The sequence below is a fragment of the Ochotona curzoniae genome, unplaced genomic scaffold (genome assembly GCF_017591425.1).
Source record: "Ochotona curzoniae isolate NIBS_2020 unplaced genomic scaffold, NIBS_Ocur_1.0 scaffold_3890, whole genome shotgun sequence".
Classification (NCBI taxonomy): domain Eukaryota; kingdom Metazoa; phylum Chordata; class Mammalia; order Lagomorpha; family Ochotonidae; genus Ochotona; species Ochotona curzoniae.
Genome location: NW_024467115.1, coordinates 2,931,020 through 2,944,027, shown reverse-complemented (window position 1 = coordinate 2,944,027; position 13,008 = coordinate 2,931,020).

Genomic DNA, 13,008 nt, shown 5'->3' with positions numbered 1-13,008 from the left:
GAAGGCATCTTGAGAATGAAATAAGCAGGATGCAGAAACATGAATGTCCCATATTCTTCCTTATATTTTGGCAGTTAACATTTAAGAACAACAAAAAAAGAAAGATACATATCGCTGCTGCTGCTGTAAAGTTTTGAAAACTTTTATTTTATTTTTGTGAAAACAATAGTTAGAACTGTTCCACTATTTTGGTTTCAATAATCTGGGATTACATTAAAAAGAAAAAGAAAGGAAGGGAGAAGGAAGATGCTGGAAGGTAGATAGAAAGAAAATATCATTATGTTCTTAGAATTGTATCTGCACATGGCATTAATCTGTTAAAAATACTTAAAATTCTAAAATTAAAAATCAATAAAAGTATATTAGAAATAATACATATATATGTATATAAGATGTTAGTTGCCAAACAGAACATTTTTACAGAGAACAAAAGCGACAGAGAGTTATCATGTATGTAAAATTCTAAAGTCATTTTCATTTTAACATTTATTTATTTTCAATGGAAAGGTATATAGACAGGAAAGACAGAAAGCTCTTCCATCTTCTGATTCACGTCCCAAGTTGCTGCAATGGCCAGAGCTGAGCTGATCCATAGCCAGGAGTCTCTTCTGGATCGCCCATGGGTGCAGGGTCCCAAGGCTTTGGGCTGTCCTTCACTGTTTTCCCAGGCCACAAGCAGGGAGCTGAATGGGAAGGTGGCCAGGACATGAAATAATGACCATATGGGATCCTCGAATGTGCAAGGTGAAGACTTTTGCAACCAGGCTACTGTGTCCCGCCTATGTAAATTTCTGTAGGGAAGGTTGGAAAAATTTAGTCAGTGGTGTCAGAAGCAGAAAACAAGGTTGAAAACTTAATAACTGTGAAGTTATTGCTAGGCAGTTATTGCTACTTAACTTTTAACCAAGAGGGATATACAATGATAACACAGAAAATTGAAACGATTATGATACAAAAGTACATAGGGACACCAAATGCAGTAATATAGAGTCAATGACATGGAATTTGAATTGACATCTAAAGAATGACCAAGAATGTAGAGGGAAGAGTATTCTAAGCAAATAGAAAACATGTTTAAACATAAGAGAAACTTTATATGAGTTTATATGACTGACAGTCACTCAGTATGGTCGAATCGCTGACTGAAATTTATGTAGAGAAATAAGGGTGAAACAATCAAAGATCATCTTATATGTGTTGAGACTTTATTTTAAGGAGACATTATGAATCATTGAAACATTTTTATGTAGAAAAACAACACAGTAAGAGTATCATATTAAAGAATGCCACATTTTGCTTATATGAAAATTACCACAAAATTTTTAAATGAGAGAAAACTAAATAAAAGGCAATAATCCATAATCCATATGAGATACCATGATAAATACAACCAGAATCATAGACATAAGATGGAGAATTGATAAATATCAAGTACATTTAGGGTAAGCAATAATTTTTTCAGTAATTATTTAAGATGAACTTAGGTATTAATTATAAAAATTAGCAAAAGCAATTTGCTAGAGACTGAGGAAAAATAGAAGTATGAGTTCACTATTGGACTTGAAATTCTGATTTATACAGATGTGCTGGTGCTGAGACATTGCTCTGATAGGTGGGATTAGAAAGATTAGAACGCCCCCATGGGGAGCATGGCTTTTAGGACCTGGAAGATATCTAGCTGAATGTGTCCTAAACTGTCAAAGAGTAGTTTAGCTTTTATCGATATTTTGGCAGTCATCTGATGAAGGTGGAAGTTATACAAGGACTTGAGTTAATTTTATAGAGTGACAAGAAACAGAAGCCAGAAATGAACACTAAGAAGTTCAATATTTAACACAAAGTGAATGGAGAAGAGAAAGTAAACCTGTAGAGAAAGTTGTTGATTTTAACTTCATTGTACAGTCTTCACATTTGTATCAAAAATCAGATACATGTGTGTATGTGGATTAATTCCTGGACTTTGTATTTCAATCCATGATCTATGGTCTATTTGCAGCATTTTTACTGTTGAGGATTCCTTTTAGCTCTGCTGGTTGTGTGTGTGCGTGTGTGTGTGTGAGACATTCCAGGTGAATTTTAGAATTGATTTTTCTAAAACTATAAATATCATTAATATTTTGACAGGAATTGCATTGAATCTGTTCATTGCTTTAGATAGTCAACATGTATAAATGTTATTTACCACTGCCTACGGTGCCATGAGCAGTGTTGGGGAAGGGGGGCAATGAGCAGTTCAGAAATACAAAATGAGACAATCACAAGATAAAGATTATGAAAGTGACACAAGAGGGATGACTTTTTCTAAGGATGGAGGCTCATAGAAGACCTGTGACTCAACCTGCTTCAGGAGTTACATCACAGGAATTGATATAATCAAACTTTAACAGCCACACAACATATTCACCTTAATAAGTCTACACTTGATCATGAAGTCAATAGGTGACTGTCTGAAGGATATCCCTAAAGAGCTCTCTCCGTAAGGCACACAATCTTGTGGCCTTGAACCATTGCTCGATTTCAGATCCTTAGCTACATGCGTTGGTCTCAGTCTTGGACTTTTGCTCATTCATGGACAATTGCCTGGAGAGTTTGACCTTGGTCTCTAGCAACAGCAATTTGTGAACTGAAGATTTCAGACATGGCCCATCCTGCTCTTCATTATGAAGTCATGCTGCCAATTTTTTATTAAGTTGCCTGTGGCAATATTGATTGTTCTGATCCATAATCAAGGAATTTTTTTTCTGCTTTTGTGTGTGCTTTATAATTTTTTTTCAAAACTGAAAGTAGTCATTGTAGATATTTTTAACTTACTGGGCTAAGCATATTCTTATACTTTAAAAAAAGTGGCAATTGTGAATGCCATTGTTTATTAATTTCTCTTTATGTGAGTTTATAATTGTGTAAAAACCCACTGTTTATTTTTTGTGTATCTGTTTTGTAACCTGTAGCTTTACAAAGATAGATTAGCAACCCCAACAGCCTTTTTGTAGCATGTTTAGGTTTTCCTGTTGCATCGTCTGCAAATATGGATAGCTTGACTCACATTTTCCAGTTTTAAGATGCATTTTATTTTTTTCTCCTCCCTAATTGCTCTTGCTACATAATTCAGTACTGTAGTGAATAAGAGTCGTGAATGCAAACATTCTTGTCCTGTTCTAGATCTGTGGGAAAATCTAACTGGAGATTGATTTATTCACAATCTCCACGCATTTTCCTGTTTTTGCTTTTTAGCAGATACACTCTGGGGAATTACAAATGTTTTAATTCCTCTCACTACATTTATCTGTCTTTGGGATTTTATTTCCCTTGAGATTCTATTTCTTTCTTTTTAACTGCTGAAACCTCAAGATTCTATTTCTTTTACCTTAACCTCTGAAACTTCCAATATTTTTTTTTCAAATTGCCACCTCTACTTTTTTTTAACATTTTAACCAGAGATGGAAGGTAATAAGTTAACCAAATGAATGTGAAACTTCCCTAATTGGAAATTATTTGATGGCTTTTTATTATTTCAAAGACTGTCAAATCATTTGTAGAACATAAAAAATCCTTTGGCCTACTGCTGTCACACTCTGACATGTTCCTTGACTCTTATTATTCACAAAAACATATCCAGATGGACTTCCAACACCTGCCTTCATATTGGCCCAGTCCAGGCCATCTGTGGCCACCTGGAGCATTAACCATTGGATGGAAATTCTATCTTCACTCTGTTTCTTTCTACCTCATCTCCCTTTTCCTGTCTCTCCACAAAACTCATTGAAGCAAACCTTGCAATTAATAAATTACACCACATGCTGTTAGCAATTGTTTAGCATAGGATTGCTGATAGCCTAGTCTTAATAATTAGATGCTTATTACAGGTGAATTGAGAGATGGCTGAATCATGATTGCTCTTAATGAGTTAATTCATAGGTTACTGGGTCATCACAGAATGGCTTTCCTGTTCAAGATGAACCCTCAGGCATGCTCGCTCTGCTTAGCAGGTGATGTCGCATTTCAGGTTCAGATGAAGCAGTACGATACTCAGTAGAAATTGAACAGATGCTAGTATTAGGGCCTTGGACTTCGCAGAATTCAGAACTGTGAAATATATAAGAATTGTATTATTTGTCAATTGTACAATCTGTGACATTCACTTAAAATCGCAAAAATCATAGTAGGACAGCTCTTGAGGCCAGGTTCCTGATGTTAACTTTGTATGTACAGAGTAGAGTTTCTCATGAGTCATAAGAAACAGTGCCCTAAAATCATCTAGAAAAACGGTTGCCATCGTTGCTTACAGCGCTTTTCCAGAGCAAGGCCTCTGCTATACGGAGAAATATTTACAAGGAAATGACTATTATTTTTATTAATCACTTCAGCAAATAGTCAGTATGTTTCGAATCAGAATGACATTTGTTTCAACTGTAATAGTTCTTCAGGAGTTTGCTGTAATTTATAAATGTATTTTACTAACATTATTGATTGGGAAAGACACTAGATACACACACACACTGCTCAACATGTTTTAACTTAAAAAGCAAAAAGAATTCCTGTATAAATTATTATATCTCTATATGGAATGTACAAATTAGTTTGCACAGGAAAAAAGAAAGCAGAGTTCCTATTAAAGTGGAAAAGAAAAAATTTTGCTGGCTCAACAAAGCTTAGAAGAGGAGGTCAAAATGACTGTTACTTTTCCTTTTGTAATATTTGTGCTTTTGAAGGTTGTTTGACTTTTGTGTGGAAAATATCTCTTAGTGATATTTCCACTTGGCAGTTCAATGTTAAAAACATGAAAACTTGGTGAGAGCCAGGCCATTACCTGACAGAGTTAAAAGGTCACCATCCATGCTTTATCCACTTCTACAAACAGACACCTTTGAGATGCCGTTCAGGAAAAATCTGTCAGAAGAAATAGCACGAACAGCAACCCCTGATCAGAGCTGTAAGTGTTAATAAGCATAATTGTGCTAGTACAACTGATGAAATATTGCATTGGAATTCATTCCTGAAAAAATATGGGAAAGTACATTGGTTTGCAAAAAAATATGTTGGAAATAAATTTCAGCTAAGTTTTCCTGTTTGATGTATCTGCTAAGTTAATTGCGCACACACACACACACAAATCCAGAAACAACAATTATAGATGGGCAAACGACAGAGAGAAAAAAAACAATTCTGTCTGATGAAGAGATATTTCAGGAAATATGCTGTTGTAATGCAAAATGCTATTTTTTTTCTGATGTTTATTTTCAAAGTAAAAACGGGTTTCTTGCTGTCATGAATATAAGGAAAGTTTGGCTTGTTTGCAGGACACAGTGATTTCCCAGGATCGTTTCCAGTCTGTGGCAGTCCCCTCCAGGGAGCGGGTAATAAATCAGGTGGTAAGTCAGGTTGGAACCCTGGAGAAGGTAGTGCTTCAGCTATTGGGCAGTACACGTCAGCTGAGGGACATCTTTGAGAGGATGACCTTGTAGTTGCCAGTGTGTCTCAGATAGCGACGGATAGCACAGACAAGGCTGACAACACTAAAATGAAGAAAAAAAGAAGCATCCAGGGTAAACAAAATCATTTCAGTCTGCTCACTGAGATGCAGTTTGTCATTGAGACTTGGTGTCACAGGGCTGTAAGATAAAGATAGCAAGGTAATTTATATGTTAAACCTAGGACACTTGATCGCATATTGCAAATGTAACATGCTGTTCCTATCAGGAATGTTACCATTAGCATTTATAGAAACCTGGGCATTGATTCCATCATCTCAATGTCTCTCTTTGAAAAGACAGTGAAAGTGTTGCACCACATCAAAGGTAATTTTAGTTTTCTTTCTTCTTTCTAGATTTAGTAAATAGTTATTGATCAGAAAAGTGGAGAGATTTTTCTTTTCCTAAGGAAAATTTAATCAGTGGAGTGCACTGAATTTCTTATCACAAAAGTAGAAAATGGTGAAACTTCACCACATTTGACCTAAAATAGGTGAAAAATTCACATTTGACTTTTCAGAAAAACATAGAAATATATCGATCATTATAATGATTCCCCCAAATATAGAGCTATATATTATTTTCAGACTTATTCAGACTTATTATTTACTTGTATCTTAGAAACACCCATTTCCTATAAAATGTCTGCCTTCCACTATTTTGCCTAATGACCATATGACTTTCCTTATTCAGTTTTCTTCAATTATGAAGAAGCTAATTTTGGAGCATTAAAATGCCTTTATCATTTGCTTATATTTTATAGAATTTGATAATTAAGCTTTAAAAAATGTTATGCCCAGATAGTTTCAAACTTATCTCAGATTTTCTCAATTTCTATTCTGTGTCACCATCCTGTGACACTTGAGCTGAGTATCAACACAATTTCTTGGCCCTTACACTTGCCTGATCCACCTAATTCTTTTATTTTGAAAAAAAATAACACTTTGTGCATCCCTAACAGTAATAAAAGTCCTGGAAGCAAATAGAAGTGAAATGCAATATTTTTCTTGAAAATTTTAACATGAGAAATTTCAATTGTTTGTCTTATTTTCTTTTTTTTTCTTTATTATTTCTGTTGTTTTCTGGATTTGTGTGGCTTCCAAGGGGCAAGCACCCATAATTCTGCTCCTTTGGAAGCAGCCTTATCCTTTGCCAGGTGTAGAGCAGGCTAAAGCTTCAAGAGAACACAAGTGTTCCAGCAACATTCCTCAGTCAATAACTCATAAGAGATAGTATAACAATTTGTCAGCCATTGTTTCCTTTTGGTAGGGCAATTTTGCTATTTCTGTTTACTCTTGCCTGCTATAATTCTACAGTGCAAGTAGAAGTTATATTTAGGGCCTGACGTTATAGTCTAGTAGGTAAAGTCCTTGCCTATCACTTGCCAGGATTTCATATGGGCACTGGTTCTAATCCTGGCAAACCCACTTCCCATCCAGCTCCCTGGCCTGGGAGAGTAGTTGAAGACTGCCCAAAGCCATGGGACCCTGCACCCACATAGGAGACCCGGAAGAGACCCCTGGCTTCCGGCTTCAAATTTGCTCATTCAAGCTATTACAGCCTCTTAAGGAGTGAATCAACAGATAGAGCTCTTCCACTTGGTCTTTCCTCTTCTCTGTAGTATATCTGACTTTGCAATAAAAATAAAATAAATCTTTAAAACAAAAGAAGTGATCTTTAAAGCATTCACTGAATAATTGTAGTTAGCAAAAACTATGCATGTTTCTCAAAATATTTTTCAGGAAATCCCATTGTTTAATTATCCCTGATTACTTGAAGTACCAATGTAGCTTGCTTCTCATAGTGTTACCAAGCTGTAACATCCTTTTAAGTGACAGTTTTCCTTTATATTTTAATTCCTAAATTAGTTTAGAATCCTACAGAGGCAGGTGGTGAAACCTGCATTCAACTATTTATTCGGAAGATACGAAGTAGTATAGGAAAAGGGATTAGTAAATTATTCTGGGAAGGAAATAAACGAATCAAATACAAATCAAGATTATGCTCTTAACCTCAGACATCACTTCACTCTGAAAGGAAAAGAAAATAAATTCCTCAAATTTAGGAAAGGAAAACTAATAAAACACCAATTCTCCTACATTTTCTAATCAAGAGATTCTGAGGTGTGTTTAACTTGCTGGAGCTGGTGCTCCCCTCACTTTGCAAGAGGAGTAGGCTATAAGTTTAGAAAACCTGATGCCTGAAATGGCAGCCTCTGAGATCAGAGTGATTCCAAAATTGCCTAAATTAATTCCTAACAAAGTGCTTGCATTAGAATTTTGGTGCCAAAAAAATGCTTTCTCAGGTAAACAGATATATGTGAGTCTAATTATGAAAATACCTGAATTGCCACAATCTAAAATAATATAAGCAGTGTGTTGTATACAGAATAAAACAATGTCTTCCAGAGAAGATAAAATTTGAATTAGAAGTTTGAAACTCAGTATGAATTTGGTAAATGAAGACAAGGAAAGGGGACGCGTTCCCAGCATTTGTTATCAAGCGTCGGTGCAGCATCAGGAAGTGCGTAGTAGAGTTGTCTACCTCATGTGCAATCAATCACGCCATCATTTTCTTGTGGAGAACCTAAATGATTCCAAAATAATCCATATTATTATCACATGTACTCAAAATTCTAATGGGCATCCATGATGCTAATGTGTATTTATATATATCCTAAATTATTACTGAGCTACATGATACATTTATATGTTGCATGTTTCATATTCTTTAATAAATATTGCATTTCATATAGAATTCAATTGGAATATGCCATACATATTCAATGGTCAGATACATATGTTACTTTGAAGAGATTGTGGCAGTTTACAGTGATTCGAACTTTTCTTTTACCACAATTTGTGTCTTCCATCTGTGATGTGATTTATAATCCTTCATAAACAATAGACGGGAACCCAAAGATAGCACAGTGAAGGTAAGATGTGGAAACACATACGGAATTGTCTTTTGGGATCTGGATTATTTCATTAAGTTTGATGATTTCAGTTGCAGCTACTTTGTTGCAAATGATAGAATTTCATTCTTTTGTATGGCTTTTGTATCCGGTGTGTGTGTGTCTGTGTGTGTGTGTGTGTAGCCACCTTTAGCTAAATCCTTGAATTAATTCAATATTTCACCTATGTGAATTCTGCTGATATCAATGTAGAGATAGAGATGACGTTTTTGCATTTCAGTCATTTTAAAAAATTGTTATATAGTCAAACTTTGGGAGTATTTTTAAATTCATTTTATTTATCAAATTTATATTCCTTAATTCACTCAGTTTCACTCTTTTGCAAGCTGAGATTCAACAGCATACCATTTATTCAATAAATTAAAATTTCCTCATTGATTACTGTTAATACCTTTGCCGAATATAAATTGACCACACATGTGTAGGTGTATAATTTTTTTTTCTTATTCATTAGTGATAGAATAAACATGTGATAAAATTCAGTATCCTTAAATGATTTAAAAACAGATATATAAAGATTGTAAGTCAATGCAGTAAAGGACATATGTCTCAAGCCAACAGCTCACTTTATAATGAACTACTGAAAGTTAAAAAATTTCCGTAATGATCAGCATTGCAGCATCAAGCAGGGTTGGACATAACAGTATTTAGAAATGCTAGGAATTCAGTATTGCTAAATGAAAATTGAAGGAATTTCAGGAGATAAGTATAACGTAGTATGTGTTTTAGCTTTTTTGAACATGTCACCAAAAATAAAACAAAAAAAAATCATGGCATAAACACATAAATTTCCAGCAGTTTGTTTCTTCATGACCACACGCAGAGTGGTATATATCTTGTCTTATTTAACTCTAAGTATGGCATGTAATTCTTGTTGGCCAAGAAGCTAAGGATATAAATAATGTGTAATGCTTCCTAAACGGTGCTGAAATGGGTAAGTTGCCCTGTCTCCAGGCTTCTCCTTCTCATTTAGCTGCATACAGGCCTCTATGATAGAGGGCTTTAAGATAGCATCTTGGGTGCCCAGCTCAGTAGCCTAGTGGTTCAGGTCCTCACCTTGCATGTGCTGGAATCCCATATGGGCACCAATTTTAATCCTGGCAGGCCCACTTTCTACCTAGCTCCCTTATTGTGGCTTGGAAAGCAGTTGTTTTGAAAAATGTCATTTCATTCCCTTTGCCCATTTGTTGACAGGGTTGTTTGCTCTGCTGTATTTGACTTGCTGAAGCTCTTTGTGAATCCTGGATATTAGTCCCCTGTCACTTGTGTAGTATGCAAATATTTTCTGCCATCTGTTGGTTGCTTCTTCACTATATTGATCATTTCCTTTGCTGTACAAAAGCTTTTTAGTTTGAGTTTGTCCCAGTGCTTTATTTTGGCCTTGACTTCCTGTGCAATTGGTGACTTTCCAAAGAAGTCATTCCCAGCTCCTGTATCTTGGAGAGAACTTTCTATATTTCCCTCTAGTAGTTTGATGGTTACTGGGCTCAAATTTAGATCCCTGATCCATTTGGAACTGATTTTTGAATAAGGTGAAAGGTTGGGTCTCTTGCTTCTTAAATCTGCAGGCTAGCCAATTGTTTCAGCAGTATTTTTTGAAGAGACCAGATTTTTTTCCCTGGATTTTACTCTGTTTTCTTATCAAAGATTAGTTGGGTATACATATGTAGGCCCCATTCTGAGGTTTCTATTTTGTTCATTGATGTTTTTTTCTCTGTTTCTTTACAAGTGCCAGACTGTCTTGATGCCCACTGCCCTGTATTATGCCTTGAGGTATGGAATTATGATTTCTTCAGCTTGATTTTTATTCTTCAAGATAGCTTTGACTAATCATGGTATTTTGTGCTTTCAGATAAAATTTTCAATCTTGCTTTCTATTTCTGAGAAAAATATTGTTGGGATTTTGATTGGGATTACTTTGCACCTGTGTATTAATTTTGGTAATATGGACATTTTGAAGATATTGATCCTTCTGAACCAGGAACATGACTTCTTCATCTTTTAATATTTTCTATTTTTAATGTTTTATAGTTTTCATCACAGACGTCTTCCACACCTTTGATTAAATTAATTTCAAGTTATTTAATATTCTTCTCCACGATTTGACAGGAGACTTTCTCAGCCTTGGAATTACTTGTGTATACTAGCACCATTGATTTATGTTCATTAATTATGTATCCTGCTACCCTGCCAAAGTTTCTATGAGTTCCAGTGTTGTCTTCAATGAGGTTTTTGGTTCCCCTATGTAGAAAAGCATGCCATCTGTAAATAGGCATACTTTTAATAGATGTTAATAATGTATTGCATTAATTTTAATTTCTCAGGGTTTACTCCTGCCAGCAGGCCACAAGGTCGCCAAGGGAGAGGCAACAGTGTTCTTCAGCTGCAGAACCACTGGGGCCAAACTGGTGAGGAATGTTCATTTATTCAATGGAAATTTCAAGGTTATAAAGGCTAAGGAAGGAGAAAGCAGGAGGGCTTTTCCTTCAGTCCCTCCACCCAGTAATGACACTGTGACTGGCTAAAAGGCACATCTACTTCCCTTGACCTGTCAATCATGTCAGAGGTCACGTTCCCTATGCTGGCTGGAAGCTGTGCCTCACATAGGGATGGAAAAGCTGTGAGCCATACCCACCAGGTAGCAGGCAAGGGCATTGCCCACATTAATTAGAAGGAAATATTTTGAAAGCTTCCAAAATAAAGAAGTGATAAAAGTAGAGGTAAATAATATCTTTTCCGTGATATGCACATGTGCAATCCTACACATGAGTCAATATATCAGATTCTTAAAAAAAGCATTGTGGTACAAGGGGCTAGGTTGTCACGTCCTGCATATCTCATATTGAGACACTGGATCCAGTTAGTTGTTTTACTTCTGATAGAACTTCTTACTGTGCCTGGGTTATAATGAATGATGACTCTATTATTTGGTCCCTGTCACTCACATAGGAGACTACTTTGCCTTCTGAGTTTTTGGCTATTGCCTGACCCATTTTAATTCCAATTTTTGACAAGATGGAAGTATAAGTGAATAAACTGTTAAGATACATCACGTGACCCACCATAACTAGGTATACTTCTTATGTTTCAGTTAAAATTATTTTAAAGTGCTCTGTTTTACTAGATATTTTCAAATAAATACAATAAAATCATCTCTCTCTTTGTGGAGCTGCAAATGTGATAAATTTTAGCCTGACTTCAGAATCACTGTTGTGGCATCAACTATCCCTTTGTATCCAGGCTGCTACTCTGCTCCGAAGCTTCTAAAAATATCGGACCACACAATCATAAATCACATTAGCTTGTGCCCTTCATCCATTCCAACTGCTAGTACTGCATTCATTTAGTTGATTTCATATGTTTACTATATCAAAAAAATCAGATATTTCAAGATGGGGACTTTCTACAATGGTTCTTATTTAAGTATCATTTATTGAAAATGGATTCAATGCAAGCATTGTTCCAGGAACTAAAGACACAGTGTTGAATGGGACAAAGTTTTAATTCACAAGAAACTCCCACTTTATATTTACTCATAATGAGAACTTTTGTAATTTAAAATATAGTAAAGAACTCCATAATAGTCAATTAAGTTTTAAATTGTCACTATTTGAATTAAGTAGTATCAAACATTAATAACTGCTTAAATCAAAGTGTTCTAAATAAAATTAACACGCTTCTATTTTAAGTTTTTTTTTTTTTTTATTGGAAAGTCAGATACACAGAGAGGAGAAGGAACAGAGAGCAAGAGCTTCCATCTTGTGCATTCGATCTCCAAACAACTACAATGGCCAGAGCTGAGCCAATCCAAAGCCAGGAGCCAAGAGTTTCTTCTGGGGTCCCCACATGGGTGCAGGGTCCCAGGGCTTTGTGCCATCCTCCACTGCTTTCCCAGGCCACAAACAGGGAGCTGGATGAGAAGCAGAGCTGCCGGGATTAAAACCCCTGCCATTATGGAATCCTGAGGCATGCAAGGCGAGGATTTTAACTTTAAGGCTGCCATGCGAGCCTCTGATTATTGAATCTTAAGTGGAACCAACATGATATCTTCATTCACATTTTTGTAGATATTTTCAGAAGATATGATTCTAAGCATAAGAGAACAAAAAGTTTCAATTAAGAGAATATTAGAACTCATAATGAAGTCTGGCAGGATAGCAGGGTAGAAAATCAATGAACATAATCAGTGGCCGTAGTATACATAAAAATACTTCATAGCTGAAAAAGAACTTGTAAGTATACTCCTTTTAAAATTGTAGAGACTCTTCAGTAACTTGGAATAAATCTGGTGAAAGACATGTTTTCATATGTGGAGTGGCTATACATCATTTTTCTCAATTTAAATACACACTTGTCTTTTTTTAAGATTTATTTATTTCGTTGGAAAGTCACATATACAGAGAGGAGGAAGGACAGAGAGGAAGATCTTCCATCCAATGACTCACTCCCCAAGTGACCGCAATGGCTGGTGCTGTGCCAATCTGAAGCCGGGAGCCAGGAACGTCCTCCAGGTCTCCCATGTTTGTGCAGGGTCCCAAGGCTTTGGGCCACCCTTGACTGCTTTCC